The sequence below is a fragment of the Python bivittatus genome, unplaced genomic scaffold (assembly GCF_059951505.1).
Source record: "Python bivittatus isolate LINGU-HERP-01145 unplaced genomic scaffold, Pbiv_v1 ctg000220_np1212, whole genome shotgun sequence".
Taxonomy (NCBI): domain Eukaryota; kingdom Metazoa; phylum Chordata; class Lepidosauria; order Squamata; family Pythonidae; genus Python; species Python bivittatus.
In genome coordinates, this window is record NW_028277048.1 from 11,216,003 (window position 1) to 11,228,020 (window position 12,018).

The window sequence follows — 12,018 nt, forward strand, 5'->3', positions numbered from 1 at the left end:
ATGACACTACTGATCATTTCAGCTGCCTAAAGAAAGCTGCTGTGGAGCATGGGATGAATTATTGGTGAGCGAGATCAGCTTTTATAAATGAGTGGCCGAGAATATTAACCACGTTGACGTAAGAACCTTTTTTTGTAGAGCTTTCTTCCAGAAAAGTCGATGGGAGAAAAGAAGCCGTGGACCAAGCTCACTAGCTTGGTCCTTAAAAGAGGAACATTCTTTTGTGCACCCAGCCCCAGTCATGCTACGTAGACCAGATAGATCTATCTGCCTTTGAATCATATTATCAACAACTATTATCTTAACAAACTGCCAGGAATAATTGCAGATGTAATGGTCTGCTGGTATAAGAAAGAAATGCATCACTTCACTGCTGTAGCAATGTCTCCACTTAATAGACACTGGTCACTGCAAATGACATGATTTGTGGCATCTGCATGGTGCAGCTGGTGGCAGGCTCAGCCTCCAGTGGGTGGCACAAGAATGGGACGTGGGCAGTGCTGCATTATGTACATGGGTGGGATGAGGATTTTTCAGGGTTTTTTCCTGGATTTCGGGAGGAGTTTGGAGGCACTTTGGTTTTGCTAAGTGTGCTCAGCCTATTTGAGGACTTCCAAGAGTATCTGATGTGTTTTTAACTTCCAAACAACTCCATCAAACTTGGTAATCCGGGTTGAAGGAGACCCCCAGGAGCTGCCAAACAAAGAATGGCTTGCCCACCCATGTAAAACTATTTTGATGATCTGTCCAATATTCAAAAGCATCTAGCATTCTTTTGGGCAATCAAAAAAGTTTGCCTTTGGCTAAATTAGGGAGGGCATTTCAAAGGATTAAGAAGAGTAGAGGAATCCTGTGCTATGTGATGTCTCTGAGGAAGCTCGTCACCATGATTTTGAAGACATGCTCATTTCCTTCTCCAGTTCTAGAAAACCAGGTCGGGGGGGTTATTTTGTGAGAGAGAAGAAAGAAGAAGATCTCACTGAAAAGGGTGGGGCTGGCAGTGCTGTGGTAAGAGGCTTCACTTTGCACATGCGTGTGCCACACCCAGACCATTGTGGGCAATACACTAGACCTCAGTGGCTTCTACCAAACCCAGGATCTTGATCAGTGTGTTTCTTCAGTTGATGAGGGGAGCCAGGATAATGATGAAGAAGAAAAAGGAGAAATCCTCATTCCCTTGAATGGGATAAAAATTAAAAATATCACAGGGAATCCCTGAATGATACCACACGGGGAATCCCTTTACTCTCCAGGCTTACTTGCTGTTTCTCACCTTCCTGAACTATAGTAAAGTTGCCACTCTTTATCCTGCACCCACAGGTAGCAATGTTGTAGGCACAGGACAAAGAATTAAAGTTCAACATGAATCAAGATTCCCATTTTCTCTTCCTTTCCTTTTGCGAGTCAATGCCATACCAAATTCTATGGATCACATTAGAATCTGATAAAAAGAAGACAATTCTGTTTAAAAAGACTACAATTCTAGAGATCATGCCACCATTACCAGGAGATCCCATTTTTGGCAAGGTCCATTGAAATTTATTTATTTATTTATTTATTTATTTATTTATTTATTTATACAATTTTTAAATTTTTAAATACAATAAAAATATAAAGAGTGAAAGGAAAGGAGGAGGAGGAAGAGGAGGAGGAGGAGGAAAATACAGAATTATGACTTCTGCCCTTCTTTCTATTGAGTAGTTACCATCTTATTCTTGCCCCTCCCTCTTTTTTTTCTTGCTTGTAATTCCCTTCCCCTTCCCCTTTAACTCTTTCTGGTCTCCAAATTCATAAATCACAATTCGTTCTTTTCTTCTTTCAACAAAAACTACATATAAGGTTTCCAGTCTTTCAAAAATGTTGTTCTTTTTTATTGTTCTTTCCCTGACCAAACCGGTCAGCTTCGCGATTTCTACAAACTCCATCAATTTTATCATCCAAATAAATAATATGAATTAATCTGTAATGTTAATCAGTTGGAAATCTGCTTCTCTATCTTCTCTAAAGTATCCAAATTCCAACAGGCACATTTGCAAATCTGGATATAAGTCTCACAGGGTGAATGTAGGGTGTGGCAAAGAAGTGTATTCTCAGCAATGAGAGTGTGGCTGGTTCATACAACATCTTGTACTAAGCTGAATTAGGGTAATGTACCTCATGCTTCAGCATGTTTTGGAAAACCCAACCATTGTTGTAGAATGTTACTTTGACCAGGACATTACTACAAGCCATATTAGGGTTATTTCTTTGGCATAGTATACTATGTGAACCGAGCTATTGTGTTTTGTTAACTTGGGTTTGTCCTTTGCATATTATGTGAACCCAGGCAGTAGGCTTGATGTGTTCTGTTAAATGCAGCAGGAGCTGAAGCTACCCTGTAATGTGCAAGCAGTTCCATTTGAGGGTCTTACCAGTGATTTTCAGCAATAAGAACGTACATGGTATATGGTGAGCACATCTATATGTTACATTAACATTTTTCTTTCAAAGAGCTTCCAAAAAGCCCCCTTGAGATCCGTGTTCCTCAGGCTGTAGTTCAGAGTATTGTTGAAGGCCTTCACGGCCGGCATGCGATGGCTGGTGTGGGTCTTCTGGGCTGTGTGGCCGTGTTCTGGAAGTTTTGTTTCCTAACGTGGGTCTCCCTGTTCACCAAGGTACCAGTGAGGGACACCCTGGCACTCATCAAACAGATCTTCCCAGAAGACATCACAGCTTTATTTCAACAGTGCCTAACAACCAGTTACTTCCTATGGGACAATGAGTACTACGAACAGATGGACGGTGTCACCATGGGAAGCCCCCTGAGCCCAGTCGTAGCAAATTTCTACATGGAACATTTCGAAAAATGGGCTTTAGAAACCACACCCGTTACCCCAACAGTCTGGTTCCGATTTGTGGATGACACCTTCGCAATTTGGAGTCAGGATGAAGAAGACCTAGAGAAGTTCCTGAACCACCTAAACAGCGTCCACCCCAATATACAATTCACCATGGAAAAAGAAGTGGATGGCCAACTTCCATTTCTAGACACATTGGTCATACGCAAACCAGACCTCAAATTAGGACACAAAGTCTACAGAAAACCCACCCACACAGACCGGTACCTACACAAAAACTCCAACCACCACCCATGTCAGAAAAGAGACATTATCAAAACCCTCATGGATCGTGCCAATCGGATCTGCGAAACCCAATTCTTAAACTTTGAACTTAACTACCTAAATTGGGTCCTACAAGCGAATGGCTACTCCAAGAATGAAATAAAAAGAGCCATGTTTTCTTCAAACCAAGAAAACAACATGCGACTGAAGAAGAAAAACAGCCACCCACCAACAAAGTGTTTCTGCCCTACATCAAAGGGGTCACAGACCGCATGGGAAAACTGATAGAAAAACACAATTTCCAAACAATCTTCAGACCCACCAGAAAAGTACAAGAAGTGCTAAAATCAGCAAAAGACAAAAGGGATCCCCTCACCGCCGCAGGAGTATACCGCATACCATGCAGTTGCGGGCAAGTATACATCGGGACCACAAAACGCAGCATCCATACCAGGATAAAAGAACACGAAAGACACTGCAGACTACAGCAGCCAGAAAAATCTGCAGTAGCTGAACATGCTCTCAAGCACACTGCACACAAAATCGTTTTTGAAAACACAGAGATACTGGACAACACCAACAGCCACTATACCAGGTTATACCGGGAAGCCATTGAGATTCACAAACACCAGCACAGTTTCAATAAAAAAGAGGAGAGTCTAAGAATCAACAAAACCTGGCTACCAATCCTGAAAAATACAGCCTGCAAAAGGACAACGAACTCAGCTCAACCACCAGGACGTGTGAACAGTTCACACAATGAACTTGCTAATCACCCCCAGCAGCCCCTTGTTAGCAATTCAATAGAAGAAAAAACCCTGCCTAATCCCCAGGAAGATACACACAGATTCTGACACCAAAACAAGCAGCCACTCAGTAACCCAAGCCCCCCTCCAGTCCCCCCTTCCCCCCCCTCAGATCTCTATAAATACCCACAAAAGGGCCACATCACCCTGGGCACAGAGAGAACTGCTCCTGTCTGTGCTCCTGCACTCTGAAGATGCTGGTCACAGGTGCTGGCGAAACGTTAGGAAACAAAACTTCCAGAACACGGCCACACAGCCTGGAAGACCCACACCAGCCACAATGTAGATCAGAGGATTGAGCGTGGGGGTCAGAGCCCCATATGTTAAGGATATGACCTTGTCCTTTTCAGAAATGGATTTCCCTTCCGGTCTCAAGTACATGATCATGAGTGTTCCATAAAAGACACTGGCCACAGCAAGCTGAGAACTACAGGTGGAGAAGGCTTTTCTGCGCCCACAGGTAGAGCTTATACGCAGTATAGCCAGGCCTATCCGACCGTATGTCACAGCTATGAAGCCAAAGGGGGGGACTAGCACAAAGAGGCTGGAAATATGCATGAAGAGCTCACCAACTGTTGGAGCAAGCCAGTTTGAGTAAAGATTGCAGCTCACATCCAAAATGGTTGATGATGCGATAGCCACAGAAGTCAGTGGGTTGCAAGAGCACATTGTTCAGGGTCATCATCAGGGCAAGGGCCGCTGATGTGGGTATCAGATAAATGCATAATCTCCAACTCATGATCTGTGTGTAGTATAAAGGCTGGCATATAGCTGCCAAGCGATCATATGCCATGATAGCCAAGACAAGGCACTCTGCTACAGCCAGAAATAGAGCAAGGTACATTTGGGCCAAACATCTGGAGTAAGGAATTGTGGGTCTGTAGATGAAGCAGTTGACCAAGATCTCAGGAAGTGCATTGTTGGTAAGAATAAAGTCTATGGCGGAAAGGACACAAATGAAGAAATACATGGGGGTATGAAGCTGTGGGTCCACAATGCTCAAAATGATGATCAGTCCATTGCCAAGAAAGCAACCGAGATACACCACCGAGAGGAAGCAAAACAGAATAATCTGAGCTCTGGGATATTCTGATAGTCCAGTTAAGATGAACTCGGTCATCAGTGACTCATTTGAAGTTCCTATCATGTTCTCTCCCATTCCCTCCTGCAGGCAAGAATGAATAGTATGAATACTGACTACATACTAGGGAGAGATGTAATGCTTTCACCGTAAATGTTTATATTGCCAAAGTTACACAGAAAAAGGACTGTCACATCCCTATGAAGACTGCTTTGCACATCATGCTAAGACAGAATTTGTTTTATGCATGACTTATTGAATACATTGGCTAGATTCCTGCATGGGTGGATTCACACACTGCATTGAGGAATAATTTTCTTTGCAAACTGCAGTGATTGCATAAAATCCTAAAACAAAACTAAATAAGCTACATTCTGTGTTAGCCAGATCTCCAAATTCAATCCCCGATTGAAGCTGGAGAAGTCTCTTTCCAAAAATAATGAAAGCAGCAAGCTGGAGGCCGTAGGTCCATTCCCACCCCCACTAGGTCAGGAGAAACCCTCGTCTGCCAGTTACTGAAACAGAACCAAAACGTCCTGAGTCAACTCATGAGAAGCAATGCCGTAACACTCAGATAATTCTCAATGCAAAGTGGGGCCGTTGCTGGTCTCCAGGACCCCATCCTTTCCTCTTTGGGTCTGAAAGAGGAAAGAAAAGGGGTGGCACGCAAGGTAAATCATAGGTTTGTTGCAGGGCACAGTGTTGTTACTGAACATGAGGCCCCTCTCTTAAGGCCTCAGCCTTAGCCTTCATTTGCTGGGCATTGTCATGTTACAAACACTGCATTGATTTTTTTATTTTCTTATAATACTACTTCAGGAAAATTGTTAGTTACACAATGATCATCATTTCACTTCATGGTATCAGTTAATTCTTTGGAAGGGTAGAAGAGATGGCAGGAAATTATCTTTCTACAGTATTCAGAATAGAAAATAGGGCAATGCTTTTATTGGAAAAGCCACAAATATTAGCAGTCTGTTCTCGAACTGTCCAGAACATTTGTTTGTGCAATACTAGATTTCCAAGAGGGAGGTTATAAGGCAAATTCTTGGGCTCCTCCCTGGGCTGTCATTTCCCAGAAAAGATGGAGATTGAGAGTGGAGGTTTATTCAAGACTAAATGTCATGAAAAGAAAACCATCCTTGGAATGGAAGATAAAGAGAGAAGTGATTCTAGCAAGGATTCCAGCCTTGTCAGAAAGACAGGCATTGGAAGACCCAGGAGACAATACAGTTCATTACAGCTGCAGTTCCATTCTCATTCCATTTCTTTGCCTTCCCTTTAATTAAAATGTACATCTTGACTTCCCTTTTCTGTCCCCTTCTTTTCTTTTTGAATTAGCCTCAGGTAGTCTCCTTTCTTCAGATGGATAAGTCATTTCCTTGATTTCTTTCCCAGGTTCTTTTTTCTCATTTAGTGGCAGAAAAGAAGCAAATTCCCATAATTTCAAATGACACAGTCCTCCTGTGTCTGTAGATGTGCGCGCACTCCCCCCCCCACAGAGCAGGTATGATGTTTTGCCAACCACAGATTGAGATCACCTCACAGCAACTGCATATGATTGTCACCAGGCACAGCTGCTTCTAAAGACATGGCTTCAAAATCGCCTCTCTGGATCAAGGTCTCAGTCAACTATTATTTTTTATAGTCACAGAGAACTGCCAACCCACTTAAGTTACCCTCCATATTAGTCTTTTTATCTCTAAAGTTTTGCTTACCCAGTGCTCTTCCAGTGATGAACTGTCAACAGATCTTTTTTAAGAATACGTTTTCCAAAGTAATTGTGAACAGCAAAAGCAAAGTGGGAAAAGATGGTGCTAGGGCATATTTGCTCTCCAAGAAACTGGAAATTTGATGTAATTCAGTTCTAGCATCCTAAAAACCTCATCCACTCATTTGGTAATCTTCATATCATGTACTTTTGCTAAGGTCCGTGTTTCTGACTGTGAGTTTTGTCACCTCTGAGTAACAGCTTGAGAAGAAAAACCATCACTTGAAGGGAAAAAAGCAGGAGAAGGATAGTATGTTAGGCCTGTTCTTTTCTCTGGCACAAAAAATAGCACTGCAGGTTCCTTGCAGTAAAAGAGGTTTTTTCATTCTCTTCTTTTCCCCAGTGGTTGATAAATGGCATTACCACTGGAGGAAGGCCAAGATAAAATACCAGGGAGAGGTCTTTAATTAAATTTCAAGGGAATTTCCTACCCATTAACAGTTGAAACTCAAAAAAATAAATTATTTCATTATTTAAGTTGAAGGGTGCCATCTTTTTCCAGAAAGGCAGCTTTACAGCAGAATCAGCTAAGTGTTTTAGCTTCTCAGACACTAACAACCTTGATAGCATAAAATGGCTGTGGAAACCCGTGTTCTGGTGTCCTTCACAACTAGAGATAATCCAAGGGCAGCAGAATAGTTTAGGGTTCAGGTAGAAGGGTCCCTAAAGGGTCCCATAAGAAAATGGCAGGATCAATGGAAGGTACCAAATTCCTCACATAGAACCCTTCATTTCAGACCCTCTCTCCGATGCCCATCAATGTACCCTACTTTGCCTGTATGCAGAGTCTGGAGGTGGGATAAGAGAGGAAACATCAGCTCCAGAACAGAGCGCTTAAAGTGAGCTTCTGGTGAGGATTGTGGTGAACTAGACGTCCCCAAAGGAGCAGTGACAGCAATGCAGTGGAGATTGGTGGCCAGATCAGCAGAGTTTGGGTGGCACAAGTCTTTCTGTACAAAGGAGAAATTATGAGCTTCCCTCATTTGCACCCTGGACAGCCGCTCCTCATGAGTAGACTGCAGGAACTGAGGGTTTTGCAGTAAGCTCATGAAGTGAGTGGCTGGGAATTCAGGGGTTTCCATCTAAGCTCAGAGCCTGTAATATGGACACAAAGTTCAGCCACCTCATTTCTTAATCACTTTTGGATGTAATTAATTTATAGTTAGAGAGAAATATTCTAAGGGGCAGGATAAGATTCCACTTGGTGAGTTATAAATCTTTTGAGTGGGGGGGGATTACAAAGGAATAAAGAAAGAAAAGGGTTTTAGGGACTTAAATAGTCTTGGCAAAAAGCTTAACAAGGAGCTGATCTAAGAAAGTTTAAAATGGATAATGGAGACAGTTATTTTGAAAGATTATTTTTTGGTGAAAGTGCTTTTGAATAAATTGGAATTAAATTAGAAAAATGAACCAGACCTTCATGGGATGTTTTCTGTTTACTACTGAAGAGTGCAGAAAATTGGCGGATTTTGCAAAAGAAAAGGTAAAGGTAATATGACCCAGACTGATGGTGATTATAGCTATGGAGATGTAGCTATGGAGATGTGGACTGTGATGTTGATTGGAAGTATGGAGTGTCATAGAGACAAAAGTATTAAAGTCACAGAAAGACAAACCAACACACACACACACACACACACACACACACATACACAATAGATGGGGGAAAGTTTGCACTTTCCTTTTTGGATTAGTATTATAATGACAACCAGAAAAGTGGCAAGAACAGAGGTGAGGAGAAGACCATTAGAGCAACCTGCAAAGAAAGGAATTACACTGGATTTGCTTCAGAAAATGTTTCAGGAATTGGGTAATAAACTGGCAGAATCACTTGATTCTAAACTAAGTCACTTGATACCAAATTGACAGCTTTTGAAAAAAGAATGGATGAAAGGCAGACTACCTTGAGCTGTGGGTTATGAAATTCCCGAGCTTTGGGTGTGTCACTCTCCAGAGACAGATGGCGATGAAGGAACTTGCCTTTTTCTGCTTCATCATCTTTACAGTTGAGGCAAGGAAGTTTTCTAAATGTCAGTTATCTTACAAACTGAAGCACCTTGAAACAGATAGCTCCAAAAGGTATCAGTGTAAGTTTTGTTTGAAGTAGATGCAGAGTATCCTTTCAAGTACAACGTTTAACGTAGGGCCACTCTGAGCATGTGTGTAACGATCTGTCACTTTTGATTCCCAGCGAAAGAAGATCTCCTTGAAACTGATATGGATTCAAAGAAAAGCTCATTTACTGAGAAGTAGTGTACAGGTCCAAAGCATTGCTCAGAACAGCCCGCGTAGACCAAAAAGCTTCTTTTACCCATTTCTCAGTGCACCCCCCTTGTCTCTTCACCCCTTGCTCTCACAGTCCTCTCATAGTCGCCCGTTGGTACGGCCTTGAGCATTCCTGAGAATCCGATAACAGCCCATCTGCCTCTAACGGCTCTAACCGCTCATCTTCCCAGCATGGCTCCTCCCCCGCTTTTCTTTCTTTAGTGGCAGAAATGAAGCAAGCTAGCTAGGAAGTCGGCTAATTGACTGCAGGGATTCTGACAATATGTGTGCAGGGGGTGGGAGAGTGGAGTGATTGAGTTCTTTCAGCTTCTAATTTTTAGATGTAATGTGTGCTAGTTTACGGTGGGAGGGTTTTTTGTTGTTGTTGTTGTTCAGTCATTAAGTCCTGTCTGACTCTTTGTGACCCCATGAACCATATCGTGCCAGGCCTTCCTGTGCTTCACTGTCGAACTGTTTTTTTTTTTTTTAAGAAATTAGTTTGCACTCTTCCTGGTTAGTATAGTCAATGGCAGCATTTAACAGAGTTGGGCCAACAATTTGGCCTCAGATAATCACAAGGCAAGTGGAATATATTGTGCCCTTCTGGAGAAAAAGAATCAAGAATCGCTGTTGAGTTTCTCTGGGCCTTCAGTGAAATCCAGGCAGGATGGCCATTTCGCTTCCCTTTGTGTGCCTGATCGATCAGTTGCCCATCCAGGCTGCAGGAATTGTTTTTTTTTTTTTACTACCATCCTAGGTGCACGATCTTAGCTTTCTTATGATTAATTTGCAATAAGTGATCCTTACAGAAGTAGGAGAGTGCTCTCATGGTCCTTCTTAGTCCTACAGTCTCATGGTCTATCATATCATACTGTTTGCCAATTTCAAAGGGATTACATTCTTTTTATTAAACACCCCACTATTGCGCTGGCAGAATAAGTGAATAATGTCAGGACGTACTGTTGCTTCAGATTGCACTACATCTGAGAAATGCCCTGCTATATTGCATCTTACCCTCAGTCTAGGGTTGGTATGAAGTGCATATAAGAGGGTGAGAAGCCATCAGTCAATTGCTGAAGATTTAAGTTTGTGCTAAAGGGAAGGGCCAGCTGTAGGCTAAGGCCAAGTAGGCACTGGACTCGGATGCCCAAGCTTAGGGGGCGCCAACGCCGCTCCTCTTTCCAAAAACAAAGGCTATTCGAAAGACGCAACTCTTTGTATCGGCAAGAAGTGGCGCCGTCACTCAATGTGGCCTGGGGGAGCCAGCACTGCTCAAGGGTTCCCTGGACATTGAATCACAGGTCTGCTTAAAGTCTATGGTGAAAGTGAATAAAGGGATCTTAGACGGCTGAGTATATTTTTCAATCGGGGGGAGGGTAACAGGTGCTGGCCTAGCACACAGCAGGGTCTCAATACTACCTGTTCATTGGCTAGAAGGATCTAGCCAAAGTTTCCAGCAAATACATCTGGCATGGATTTTACTAACTGTACTAAGAAGACACTCTGGGCAGTAAGTGCAGTTATTTAGGAAAAGTGTGTTCAGTGTTTATGTTGATTCAGATTGTGTACATTCAGCCAGGCCATCAAGCAAATGGGAATAAATCCCAGAGTTTGGATCCAAGGTTGTTCTCCCACCTTGCTTGTGCAGGGCTTCCAACAATCAGGGAGATGAACTCTTTGGCTCATGGCTTCTATGACACGCGCCTGTGTCATGTCTCTGTTCTCTGTCCCACTCGGCATTTGTGGGTACCACGTAGAAGTGGAAATTTGGTACCGAAAAACTCAAATTCTTATCCACATTTCTGAAAAGAAAAATGGAGTAGATGAAGGGCCTTTCTTTTTTTTTTAAATGTAATCTATTAAGAGTTCTTACTTCAGTAAAGGACAAATATAAAAATATATAAAGAAAAGAAAGAGAGAAAAAGAAAGAAAAAAGTGCAGAAAGCATAACAGTGAAAGAAAGAGAGATAATTAAGGAAACAAGAAGCAGAAAAAATAAGCGACTTCATACCTTCTTTTCAACAGTTCTAAACAAACTCATTGCACTTCCTCCCTCTTACAAAAACACTTTCAGCCCCTTTTTCAATCCTTTTTCAATTGTCAAATCCAGAAATCATAATGTTCTTTTTTCCATTTTCAGCAAAAAGTCCATAAAAGGTTTCCAGTCTTTTATAAAAGTACTTATTGTTTTGTCCCTGACCAAACAGGACTGTTTTGCCAGTTCTGCCATTTTGACCATCCATTCCTCCATTGGGGGTGTTTTAGTATTTCTCCATCATCGTACGTATAATCATCTTGCTGCAGTTACCATATATAAAATCAGTCTTCCATGAGTCTTTTCTAATTGGCTATCCTTAAGTCCCCATAAAAAGAGTGCTGATTTCTTCTTAATATTAATCTTTAAAATGCTTTGTATCATATGTATTTGTATCCATTTTTTCCCCTTTTTCGCAAGTACACCATGCATCCCTTCATGTTTGTCACATGTCCAACATTGACTAGAAATACCTTTATACATTTTAGATAATTTCTCTGGTGTCATATACCAACGATACACCATTGTATAAAAATTCTCTTTTAAATTAAAACACAATGTGAATTTCACTCCACTTAACCACATCCTCTCCCATTGATCCATCTGTATATTATAACCAAATTTTTAGACCATTTTATCATGCAATCCTTAACTTGTTCCTCTTCCATTTCAAATCTCAACAAAGGTTAATATATTTTTTTGCAATCACATGTTCATCATTTGTACATAGTGCATGTTCCAATCCTGTCTTACGTTGTTCCATTTCCACTAACTTTTTATCTACATAAAATCTTTCTCTTAATTGTGCATATGAAACCATTGAACACTAAACCCCTCTGCAGTCAATTGTTCTCTTGACTTCATCTTAAGTTCTCCATCATCTGTATTACTAGAGCTTGATAAATTAACCATTTCTCTTTGCCTGCTGTTTCTTTTCTACAAAATGCTTCCTACGCTGA

General features: G+C 41.7%; 1 protein-coding gene and 1 pseudogene across 1 annotated transcript in view; one reads left to right on the forward strand and one right to left on the reverse strand.

Annotated features, from left to right (window-relative positions):
• LOC103053283 (lysozyme C, milk isozyme-like) overlaps positions 1-12,018 on the forward strand; it is a 63,823-nt gene that overhangs the window by 12,003 nt on the left and 39,802 nt on the right. Inside the window, exon 2 of the mRNA XM_088137897.1 lies at positions 841-852. The gene's annotated coding sequence lies outside the window, so the exon portion shown is untranslated. The remainder of the gene's footprint in view (positions 1-840; positions 853-12,018) is intronic.
• Positions 2,466-7,841, reverse strand: LOC148216267 (olfactory receptor 13H1-like; annotated as a pseudogene).